General features: G+C 30.7%; 1 pseudogene; it reads left to right on the top strand.

Moving 5' to 3' along the window:
• The first annotated feature begins 10,532 nt into the window (after window positions 1–10,532).
• On the top strand, window positions 10,533–11,317 carry LOC112518446 (annotated as a pseudogene).
• Window positions 11,318–13,583: the final 2,266 nt, after the last annotated feature.

A 13,583-nucleotide genomic window follows, 5' to 3' on the forward strand; every position in this document is an offset into this window, starting at 1 on the left:
TCTAGTAGAAAAAATTTATTTATTAATTACAAAACCATGAAACACGTCATAAATTATAAGAACAATAGATTGATTGTTAAACAATAGTAAATATTTTATGTAGAAGCAAAAATAGATAACAATAGTCAACAAAAACAATTAGATTAACATAACCAAATAACAATAGTCAATAAAAACAAAAATTGATAAAAATATCCAACAAAAATATATAGCAATAACAAGCGCATGATTTTAACGTTGAATTGTTGAAGTATGAAAACAGTCAAGCATATAGAGATAACAATAACCAATATCATTGGACCTTGTTGAAGAGGTAAAAAAAATTAGAGAGACAATGAACAATAACATATAATGAATGACCAACTAATTTTTTTTATTTTTTTTTCCAATGTAATTAGCTGATATATTTTTGAGCTCTTATTATTAACTAAATTCTTTTTGCCTCTTATTATATGTTATAATTTTTGGGTTTCTTTAATTTGTTAAATTCTTTTAAACTACTATTGTATTTTAAGGGAAAATTTTGGGCCTAAGGCTCTGGATGTACGTCCGTGTTACCCTCCCTAGGGATGACCCGGGTCTAATAAATTAAGAAGCTACATCAATAAATATATGACAAAATTTGAGAAGGAATGATTAACGACTCACTTGGACCTTTGTGTATGCATGCAGAATCTCTCTCTCTCTTTATATCTCTACATACATACATGTATGTATAATATAGTATATATATATATATATATATATATATGTATATAGAGATAGAGAGTTTGTGTTGAAGGGCAAAATGGTGCTGAAGACGGTAATCAAGGTGCAAATATGCGACAAAAACAAGAAGAAGATTCTAAAGTCGGTTTCTAAGCTCGAAGGTAATTTTACTTTTTCAGTCGTTCTTTATTTTTATACTATTAAATTGTTATATATACATGTTAGGCGGTAATAATATATCATCTTATTGTAATAAAGTGATTTTTTACATAATTATGAAAATATAAATACGAAAAGATTTGTTAAAAAAATTTGTACATGTAAAATATCATATTTAGAATCATTGTAACACTGATCTGGAAATCGATAGTAAGAACGGCAATTTCTTTGTAATAAAAGTCAATTAAGATGCATGATATATATGAATTTAAATCGAATCATATACATCCAAATATTCAATTAAATTATAATTTCAACGATCTTATATGTTTATGAAATTTATTGGGTTTCTTTTGAATATTTGAATCATTTATCAAACACTTACCAGATATGTAAAAGCTTCTTGACAAGAGTAACCATGTCACTTACCTTGTCAAGTTATATTTCTAAGTATTGAAATGGATTGTGGTAACCATCTTTTACCCTGTAAATGTTTATCGTGTAAGAGTCTTCTCTCTCACTTACCAGATAAGATTTTTTATCTTTGTTATGTCTTTTACCGAAATAAAATTCTCGATCTTTGTCATCAGGGTCGTTCTTGAGAAAGAGCGGACGGAACATACGTCCAGGACCCACAAAAACAGGGAACCAATTTTTTACTAGATAATAATAGCTTATAAAATTAATAAATAAAAGAGAAATCTTTTATCATCTAATAGTACTAAAAACAATTTACTATTATATTTAGGGGCTCGGGATCGTACATGTATTAATTAATTAAACATGGGAAGAAAATATTTAAAAAGGTAATTGATGGTTTATTTATAGTATTATTCATGACGGTTTATTAGCATGATAATAATGAGTTTTTTATCAGAGCCGAAACACTTGTGTTTGGGGACCAATTTTACATAGGCCAACATGTAAACCCACCTCATCGAAGACCTATCTAATTAATTTTCAAAATCAAAAAATGACCATTTAAGGTGCGTTTGGTACGCAGACAGAACATAACAGGACAGGATAGGACAGGACAGAACAGAACAGCTGTTCAACGTTTGATAGGACATAACAGGATTGGACAGAACTGGTTAAAATGACCAATTTACCCCCAGTGAGCTGTTTAGTGTTTTTTCAGTAAAGAATCAATATAAATGTTAACAAATACGGTGTACAAAGTATAACTTATATCAAACCACTACTACTTGCAAAAATACATATTTCATAATCAACTAATGATATATGAAAAAGGTAAATATAATATAAGCATCAAGAATTTAAAGAAAGTTTAAAGAATGAATAAAATGTAAAATAGAGATCTTTGATGTTTTAGAAGAGAATTAAGTTTTATTTTGAAGTTATATTGGTAAAATATAAGTCTGTTCCACCTTGTTCCACCCTGTTCCATGGGGTAGGGGTGGAACAGGCATGTTCCACTTAGTTCCACTATGTTCCTGTCTGTTCCACATAAAATCATGTCAAACATGGGACAGAGATCTATGTTCTGTTCTTTCATGTTCTGGCATGTCTCTGTCCAATGTACCAAACGTACCCTTAGTTTCAGAATTTGGTGATCAAAAACAAAAATGACTCTTCAATAATTTTTTGACTTTGTCATTTTTATACATTTTTGTTGTTTTAGTTTGTAATTTTTTAACATAACATGAATTTTTATATTTTATTTATTATTATTTGTTTCAAACGATCTATAGTTTTAGCATAGATGTAACAGACCTCCGAAAAGACTGGGACAACCCTACAATATTGTTTATTGTTTTCTCGAAGTTATTTTTTATTTAGTATCAAGGTTTAAAACTAGTTGCCAATAAAAGCTTGGTTTATTTCTCTATCAGTCATCTCCCATTGATTATTTTAGTTATTTCATACGCATTATTTCTATTTTTTGTATTAACATAGAAAACTCATATATTTTGAAAATGTTACCAACCATATGAGACGACCCAACTTATATTTATATCTACGATTGCAAAACTATCTTATTTTTTCATACATTTTGAATTCTTAGTACCTAATATTGAGTGCATGAATCTTAAGTAATTTATTATCTCTAAAACAATAATAAAATCTTAAATTATAAATGACATGAGCTTTTGATTGTAAGATTGATGGTTTTGAAAATTTTTGTTTAACCCTAATAATTAGAAATGATGATGAAAAACATTTATATGAGTTGAGTTGGAAACCCAACTCGTTTATATGATTTACATAAAAATTAACTTTGAATAGTCGATATTATGACCTTGAATGATGTCAATCTATATATTAAAGGTATATCATAAGACGTTTTTATGGTGAAACAGATTGACGAGATGCAAAAATGATATGGTAGATAATATTACTTTAGAAATAATTAATTACTGATTGATTTAATACTTGAGGAAATGGTTTTATATGAATTATTAGTATTTTGTGGATTCAATGCTATTTTTTAGGATAAAAACAATGTATTGAAGATTTTTTGTACATGTCGATAACCCTTTTTTACATCTTATCCATGCCAAAAATGTCATGAATGGAGGTCTGCTTGACATGCTTGCTAGTAAAGTAAGTGACACTCGATAAACGTTTATTCAATAAAAGTTCTAGTAAACAACCATATTTTTGTAATAAGTTTGGTTTGTGCCAATAATTGAGTAGGAGCTATATGTCGAAATGTGACCCTTCTCACACAAAACACTTTCTTTTCATTGAGTAGTTGATTGTATTACATCGACAATTGAAAAAAAAAAACCCAATAAAAATGAACGCAAAAATTAAGTTTGAAATTATATCGTTGAACAGATGTGAGCTAAAATTTACCTTTATAATAAGGTAAACGTTAAATGTAATTTGATGTCACTAATTTTGCAAAATCTATTTCATTTATAATTTGGTTTTTTGTTGAATTGAATTGAATGTAGGTGTGAATAACATCGAAATCGATGTGGCAAAAGGAACATTAACGGTAATAGGAGATGCAGATCCTTGCAAGATAATTTTAAAAGCAAGGAAGATTGTAAAATGTGCAGAAGTGATGACAATTGGACCTCCACCCCAACCACCCAAACCACCCCAACCACCCAAACCACCACAGCCACCCAAACCTAGTGTTTGTGACTGTCCCTCTATCAATAGGCCACCCTACCCTTGTCCACCAATAACCATGGTTCATATGAATCCGCCGGAACCATATTGTACAACTTGTACCATCATGTAAGTATGTATTAAACTAGATATTGATTTTAGTGTTGTGCATTTCATATTCACGTTTATGATTCCGAATCATGTCTCATGCATTACCCCAAAGGCCATTTGGTCCTTCAATCCGGTGACTTTGATCCAAACGAAAATCAATAGATTTATTTGGTTTAAGGAATTCATATTGTTAAGAGCTTGTTATGATTAGTTAAGTTTATAATTTTAGATCAATTATTCTGGATTGTTTTAAGGATTTTTAAGCAAATCGATTATCACAAATAGGTTCGATTAAATGGACCAGTTATTTGTTTTTTCTCGTCACGTTGTGGCTTGCGGCTCCAATTGATCAACAGAGTTGCCATTTTTTTAACCTTTTCCAACAATTTATGACCGCTTTTTATTTATTTACCAAAATGACATTCCATTAATTACCATCTTGCCATTTACATTATGAAATTGTTGGCTTATTTTTTGCCCACTCTCATTCTCTCTTAATTTCTCTTTTATGTTTATAATCTTATTTCCACTTAGGGGTCGTTTAAACACTTATCTGGTAAGTGCTTACCGATAAAATTTAATACTATTATTTACTTAGTGGGTAAGACGTTAGTCCACTAAAACTGTATCGTATGCAACAATTTACCCGGTAAGCACTTACCATGGTAAGAGTCGTTGCCCTCACTTACCGGGTAAGATTCTCGGTCCTTGTTTTTCTCTTACCGAGTAATGTGACTTGATAAGTGTTTACCCAGGTAAGCGTTTGGTAAACGGTCCCTTACTCCCTTTTCAAGATTATTTCGTGTTTCAATTTTTTGTGTTTTCAAATTCCAGTGAAAATGATCTCACACAATTCTGTCAAGCAAATGGTTCTTAAATAAGGTCTCAAGTCAAGTCTTCAATTCTTGAATTTCTCATCGAAGTAGTCATTGACAATAATTGAAAAACCTCGGTTTGACAAAATTATGATTCAACAATTTTGTCAAATAAGAAAAGAAAGACGATATAAATTATGTGACTTCATTTTTACAACAAATGGAAATTTCATGTAATTATCAAGGCCAATAAATAATTAATAAGCCTACTCGGATGTCACAAAATTAATTGTATTAGTAGTAGATATTGTGGAATCAAGAGGGATTCGGTATGAAATGCATTTAACTTCTATACTTTTCACAATACAAAACCACAGATAAAATTTTGGGGGTGGACTCTTGAAGAATAACGATAAGAAGAAATTAACCATTACGACAAACATAAATTAAACTACGATGAATTAAGAAATCAACTTATAAAGGATTCTCACCCTGGGTTTCATTTCAAATTCCACTCGAGCCAACGACATCGATAATTAAGGTGCATAGTAAAAATCAACTTCCAAACCCACCATGTACATCTAGGGTGCGTTTGGTACGCTGGACAGGGTGAGACAAGACAGGACATAACACATTTGTCTTACGTTTGGTGTGACTAAATGTGGAACTAAATGGAACTAACTTGTACAAGCATGGGACACGCGTGTTCCACCGTTAACCCTGGAACTAAGTGGAACATAAGTCTTTTTCCCTCATTACCCCTTATTCCCCTACACGCGAGTTCTGCCTTCACAAGACCATCGACGGCGACCTTCAACAGGCAACAGCCCGCTGCTCCTCCCACCCCTTCCACCCTCCTTCCTCCTTCCAATCGATCTCGTCGTCTCCCATGAGTTGCTGCCTCTCCCGAGTTCACGTTGCCTTCACGTCGCATTCCACAGCTTCGCCATCGCCGGTCGCCTCCACCGTCTCTGTCTCCTCCGTCGCCGGTTGTTGCCTCCACCGTCTCCGTCTCCTCCGTCGCCGGTTGTCGCCTCCACCATCTCTGCATCTGTCTATCTTYTGTCTCACAACAATCAGGTATTTCCCTGAATCGATCTCCTCCCAAATCTCCCTCTGTCAATTTTTACGACTATGATTTGTTGTATCATAGTCAAGTTCCCTTTGGTTTGGTAATGAATTTATCTACCTTCTTACCAAATCGAGTTCTGTCTTCCCTTTGGTTTGGTAATGAATTTGTGTTTTTATTTTGGTTTGGTAATGTATTTGTGTTTGTATTTTGGTTTGGTAATGAATTTGTGTTCGATTAACAGTGTCTTCCTTGCATCAATTTGTGTTTGAATTTTGGTTTGGTAATGAACTAAGGAACCGTTTGTGTGATTGATATTGTGGATGAACTAAGGAACCGTTTGTGACTTTAACTTGAATTTTGGTAAATGTGTTTGATATTGTGGATGAAGATGATGAACCCACTGCCCCCGCATTTCGTAGTAAAAAAACACTAAACAGCTCACTAGGGGTAAATTGGTCATTTTAACCAGTTCTGTCATGTCCTGTCCTGTCTTACCAAACGCTGAACAGCTGTCCTGTCCTGTCCTGTCCCGTCCTGTCCTGTCCAGTCCTGTCTGCGCACCAAACGCACCCCTAATGACCAGTTTCTTGATACATATTCAATAGTCAAAACAATTTCTTCAATAAATTCTTAATCAACAATGGTCTCAAACAATCGCTTTAGCCTCTATTTGAGATTAATATTAAGAACGAAAGAAACATCGATCTATCCAATTAATAAACATATAAGCTCGCCTTTTTAAAATTAGATCATTATTAAAATTTCATCAGCGACGGAGTTAGGAATTTGTACGAGGGGAGCATCATGTAAAAGAGAATAGAAATAAAAGTTAACATTCTAAATCGTCAGCCTTTCTTTCTTTGTCCGATTTGTGAAGCCTAAGCCAAAAAACAAAAAAAAATCAGTGCCCGTGCTTGATCTTCAACATTTAGCATGAAGGCACCGTAAACTGTTGACTCCATTTTTACTGACACTATACTTAAGCTAAGTAGAAAATTCATTAAACTAAATAGGGTTGAATCTTCATGATCTTTTCCCAAATGCATAGTAAGGAAAATCATGGCTTTGAGGTTGGCAAGACCTTTTTAATAGATATGCTCTACGAACTTCCATTCCATACGACTTTATTTATAACTATCAACATTAATCTTATCAGGGATAGACGACGAATTACCAGTTATTTTTTTCTTTATTAAATATTTATCAATGACTGTAAAAAATTAAAGTAATTAATAAAGTAAACAAATATAAATGCAACTTAAAATTCCCTTATTTATAACACATAAATCAATCTAAATTATTCTACTATAAGTAAAAGAAAAATTGTAAAAAAGGACGCATAATCAGGAAGAACCCAAAATATAGACTTGTAGTTAACGTCTTGAAGGAGGGTGTAAAGGTGGAGAGATCAGAGAATTGCATACTTGCAGCCAAAGGGTGGTTCAATCAGTGGAAAGGGGCTAGACTCGGGGCCTTGTCGGATCTAGAAAATTTTCGAAATGGTTACATCAACTAACTATAGTAAGATAAAATAAAAATTAATTAAAAAGTACGGTTTTATCATACATGCGTATAATTAACTTTAACAATATGTTGTTTTTTATTCGTGTTGACATTAAAATTTTAATTAATTTTAAAAATATTTAATATCGGGCTTGTTTTGCAAGTATCGACGAGATCTTTTTAACGGTGTGATTTGTAAAAGAAAATATGTTTTTAATGTATTTTAGCTAATAATTAATTGATTAATTAATATGATATATAAGGTATAAAATAAAATTTGAAAAAAGCAAGAGAAGTAATATAAAACCATAAAAGTATTTGAAAGGTTAAAAGTATAACTGATTTTCAACCACTATCAACATTGAAACAAATACTAATCAAAAACCCGATGTTAAAATTAAAATACTTCTCGCTAGTCGCTCCGTGCATCTCTCCTCCCCAAACTGTCGCACCACCCTCTTGAATTTTGATCATCATTGGAAATCGCATGCCCAAATACACCCAACCTTAAACCTCGTACAAGATTTATTTTTAAACGACATTGTTCAAGATTTACTTTAAACTTTATATTTTGTGTCACTCAAATGTGTAATGTATGAAACGCTGAACAAAATTTACCACATTTTTATCATTATGTGATGGTTCATTGAATTGATCCGTCCATGTGAACTACGATAAAAGATACTCTTGTGTTCAAGCAATTAGTTTACACATATTTGGGCTTAAAATTATATAAAGGGAAAAGTCTAAAAGAACCCAATGGATTTTGGTGTTTGGAATAATTAAGGGGGTGTTTGGGTTTGCTTATAAAAACAACTTATTGATTTATTCCGGTGTGGCACCGGTAATAAGCACTTTTGATTGTTTGGATAAACAACTTATACCGGTGTCAAACCGGTAATAAGAAGTTTTTGAAAAAGTTAAACTCTCCTGATTTATAATAAGTTGATAAGTGCTTTTGTAGAAAAGCATAAGTTGTTTCAAATAAGCAATCTCAAACACCCCCTTTAATCTTTGGACATTTTTTTGGAACAAATAAGTCATTGGACATTCCAAAATCTGTAAAATAACTTCTTGAACTTTCTAAAACATGTTAGATACATTCTTATAACCTATAAAACTGATTAATGTGGTAAAATAATGGATAAAGTCTGGAAAAAAGAGTCAATGGACTTTCATATTTTTAACTATTAAGTCCCTATACAATTTTTGAACAAAAAAAGTACTTACATTTATAAAATGAAACAAATACAACAAAAAATATCTATATTTACAAAAAAGTACGTATATCTAAAAAAGATTATTGATATTTTGTAATGAATAACAAGAGTGTGGTACTATTGGAGAATCTGAACTCTATCAAGCATTGAACGGGATTTGCTTAAACAATTTCCATTACGATCGGTTCTATTGAAATTTATTTTAATAAAAAAATTCTGTTAATGATTTTTCAAATTAAAAAAATAAAAAATAATTTAAAATTGATTACTTATTAAATTTGTTTTAATTAAAAATAAAATATATTATGTATATGATTTGCTCAAGCAACGAGTTTTAATTAATTATCTATTTAGTTAAATTTTATCGTTAAATTTAATCAAATTATTTTTTATTTTTTTTATTTGAAAAATCACCAACAAAATATATTTTATTTTTATTTAAAATAAATTTATCAGGAATCATTTTTAATAAAAATAAATTTAATCATTAATCCTTTTTAAATCATTTTTTATTTTTTTAAATTTGAAAAATCATTGACATGATATATTTTGTTTTTAATTAAAATATATTTTATCATATAACATCTCTTTACTGATTTAGCACAATATAAAATATTCAGCCGTAATCCATCTTTAATGTATGTATATATAAGCGAAAGATTATGAAAAATAGGAGTTAAAACGAGAAGTGTAAGAAGGGATTCGAACCTTTGCTCACGTTTAATCTCACTTTCATCCCATAAATTGTGCTTGATACGGGAATTGATCTGGAGAATCTCGGTGTACCTCATCAATTTTGATATTCAATTAAAATTGATCCAAATGTGGAGATAATTTCTTATTTTTCTCATCATAACTTTCATTCTCACTAGAACTCAACCTACCGCTATAGGTGAATGATCGTGTGAGAATGGAAATTATAATGAGAAATGTAAGAAGAGGTCTGAACCCTTGATCATTTTTAATTTTATGTTCATCCATGAATTGCGCTTTAGAAAGGAATCGATCCGGTACATCTCGGTACACCTAATTAGTGTTGACATTCATTTAAGATTGATTCAATGGTGGAAATATTTTCTTACGTTTCTCACAACTTCCATTCTTATCGGAACCCAACCTATCTATCTATCTATTTATATTTTATATATATATATATATATACACACACATACATATATATAATACATGTTTTTTTGTGAGACCAATTTGTTTGTATGAGACCACAAAATAACACTGAATCTTCACATCAAAACATCATTAAACTACAACAAACATTGAACTTTCACAGCGGAAACACTGTAAAAGTTCATTTTTATGAAAGTTCAGTGTTATTTAGATGGTCTCATGGGTCTCACAAAAATATGTCAAGTCACATGATCCTAAATCTACACACGTATCTGTGTATGTGTGTTAAGATATGAGTTATTTATCAAATAAATAAGCTAGGAGGGTTTTATTTATTAATTAATAATATATATTTTTCTTGAGAAATCAAAGCTGCAAATCGATGAAAACAAAGAAGTATAACATGAGATGACATAGACAAAGTCAAATGGGAGTTGTTTATAAGTAGCTGAAATTTGTATTACATTTATATACAGATCTTGATCTTGATTCTCATGTATATTTATGTATCGTTTGATTAACATATTAACAAACTGTTATAATAAATATATAAACGAAACAAATCAAAAATGATTTTATGAACCGAATATAAAACAAGATTATCACCAATTAATGTAGTTGGGTTTTGAAATAGTGACAAGGGATGGTGAACAACCCAATGCGACCTTTGTCCATACCGACTGTATACATATATATATATATAGAGAGAGAGAGAGAGAGAGAGTTGAAGGGTAAATGGTGCAAAAGACGGTATTGAAGGTGCAATTATCATGCAAGAAATGCAAGAAGAAGATCCTGAGATCAGTTTCTGGTCTTCAAGGTACATCCCATTTCAAAAGTTCTTTGAAGTGAATGATTTATTTGGTGTTTTTGTAACATGATTTTGAACAAGTTGAAAAAGAATAAGTTATATGCAATTTTTTTATTTAAAATTTCCCTTCTTACAAAACCTTGTTCAAATAATTGTTTAATAATCAATGGCTCAAACAGTCACACAAACAATATACGGTTTAATTAATWAATAAATGATAACTTTAGAGAACCTAAGAAGGTACAAGGTATATAAATTATATGTATTTGCTACTAAACCTTATGCAATTTGCTTGTTTCATTCCATTTATCGTTTGTTTTCTTAATTTTTAACAAGTGGAATATAATACTTTCATACCTTGTGTAATTTTGGTTGATTGTAGGTGTAGATAAAATAGAAATTGATGGAGCCAAAGGAACGGTAACTGTAACAGGAGATGCAGATCCTTACGAGATAATTTTACAAACAAAAAAGGCAGGAAAATTCGTGGAAGTGGTGACAATAGGACCTCCACCCGCTCCTCCAAAGAAACCAGAGGAAAAGAAACCCGAAGAGAAGAAACAAACAGAAAAAAAAACCTGAAGAAAAAGTTCACATGCATCCTTACGATAACCACATGAGATACGATTGTATTATTTGTCAACAAATGGGCATGGGTTGTATGATGACTATTTACGAACAACCAAATCCTGCTTGTACCATTATGTGAAGTTTTCCGTAACTCTAGAGATCCTAAATTTGTCATGTATGTTGAGATATGAACTTACAATCAATGTAAAATATGATGATTATTTTGATTTTTTAACGATTAACTTTTATTTTCTTGATTACAATTTAGGAGATGCATCATTTATTTTTTATTGTATTAGAAGAAAGGAAACTTCCTAAAGCAAGAAACTAGATTAATTCCAAACACACAAGAATAAGAGGAGATGAGAATAAATTCTGCAAGAAGCACAATAAAACTATCAAAACACTAGAAATGGAATGGATTTGGAGGGTTTTGGGTTTTGAATCAATTTCAATCCTATGTTTGGTTTGTTGCATTGTCCAGATTTGAAATCCTTGGATTTAATTAAAATCCTACAAACATAGAATTTTGAAATGATGCTCGAGATTTCATGAGCTTTCGTAGGATTGTATGAAATAAAGTTTTAAAAAATGTTGAAAATATTTTATTTTACAATAATCGAATTAATAAAAATGTAATTTAATTATTTATAAAATTTTGTATAAATTATTTATAAATAATGGAATCCAATTCCTTTTCAAACCTTACAAATCAAACAAATTAATGATTTCAAATCCCTTCCAATCCAAATCCCTCCATGAAATCCAAATCCATCAAAACCAATCATGTAAACCAAAGGGACCATAATTAAGTGGGAACAGAAACTAATCAGAACAACAACCAACGAGGAGGCTAAAACTGAACACAAAGGCTAATACGCAACATTAAAAACGATGAAGAAACAAAGACCGGAGCTCATTTCTAGCAACGAAAAATCATAGTTCAACCAAATTTCTTACATTTTAAGATCATAATAATGGAAACGTAGACTTTGGTCAACAAATCATGAATATTAAAAAATACTTTAAATATTTAGTTATTAATATTATAATCTTATTACAGTACTTTATGACAAACCATATATCATCATTCCTTATGTTTCGAACATCTGTAAACAACTTTCACCGTTTAAAACTAATATAAGTTTATATTTATCTTAACAAAATAAATTACAAAATAACTTTATCAAGAGTAAAATATACTAAAATAAAACAAGCTTTGTTATGCCTTTTATTTAAATTAAACATCATATTATTTAATCAGAATAATTCCGACATATAAGTTATTGTTGGACAATTTAAAATGTCTTTTAGTAAAGCAAATTAACAAAATTGGTGACATATAACATAAGATAAGACGAACACCAAAAATCAGAAGAAGTCAATTATCTTTCATCAAAAATAATGTTTGGAGATTAAAATCTTTGGTATGTAATTCAGTTGATAAAAGAGTAAACTGATTTTCCTCAAATATAAGATAGGTCCAAGGTTTAATATCAGGTCTCCTGTTAACCACAGTTGTTGAGTGAGCAAAAAATACATCCTCGTATTAGGGGCCGTTTACCAAACCTTACTCGGGTAAGTGAAAACCAAGTTACATTACCTTACCGAATGAATATACAAGGACCAAGAATCTTATCCGGTAAAGCGAGACAAGTACCAAGAGTCTTACCCGGTTAGTGTGGGTGACGGCTCTTACTACGGTAAGCGCTTACCGGGTAAATTATTGCATACGATACCGTTTTTGTGGACTAAAATCTTCCCCGGTAAGTAAATGATAGTATTAAGTTTTACCAGTAAACGCTTATCAGGTAAGTGTTTACCAAGTCATGTTGCCTCACTGGATGAATATGGTAAGGACCAAAAATCTTACCCGGTAAGAGCGAGACAAAGACCATGAATCTTACCCGGTAAGTGAGGGCGACGACTCTCGGTAAGCGTTTACCGGGTAAATTTGTTGCATAGGATGTCGTTTTGGTGGACTAAAATCTTACCTGATACGTAAATAATAATATTAAATTTTACCGGTAAACACTTATCAAATAAATGTTTAATAAACGAACCCTTAAAATAATAGACTTCATTGATGCCTCTTCTTCGGTCTTTTGAATAATTATTATTTTGGTTTTTATTGGTATATTATATTATAGTTATATGTGGGAGTCGTTATACTTCATTTTCTATCACTTTCATTTCTAAAATTCATTCATCGTAAAAATTGAGTGAACTACAAATTTGGTCCCTATTTTTTTTTTTGAAAATAACACTTAAAAAGGTCATTTTAAATCATAATAAATGAACTTTCATTATTTCTATAAATATCTCAATTTATTGGATTGCATTGATTGTACAAATACTATGAATTGTATTTGAAACAAACTCTCTCTCTCTCTCTCTCTCTCTCT

Source organism: Cynara cardunculus (genome assembly GCF_001531365.2).
Source record: "Cynara cardunculus var. scolymus isolate 2C chromosome LG 1, CcrdV1, whole genome shotgun sequence".
NCBI lineage: Eukaryota > Viridiplantae > Streptophyta > Magnoliopsida > Asterales > Asteraceae > Cynara > Cynara cardunculus.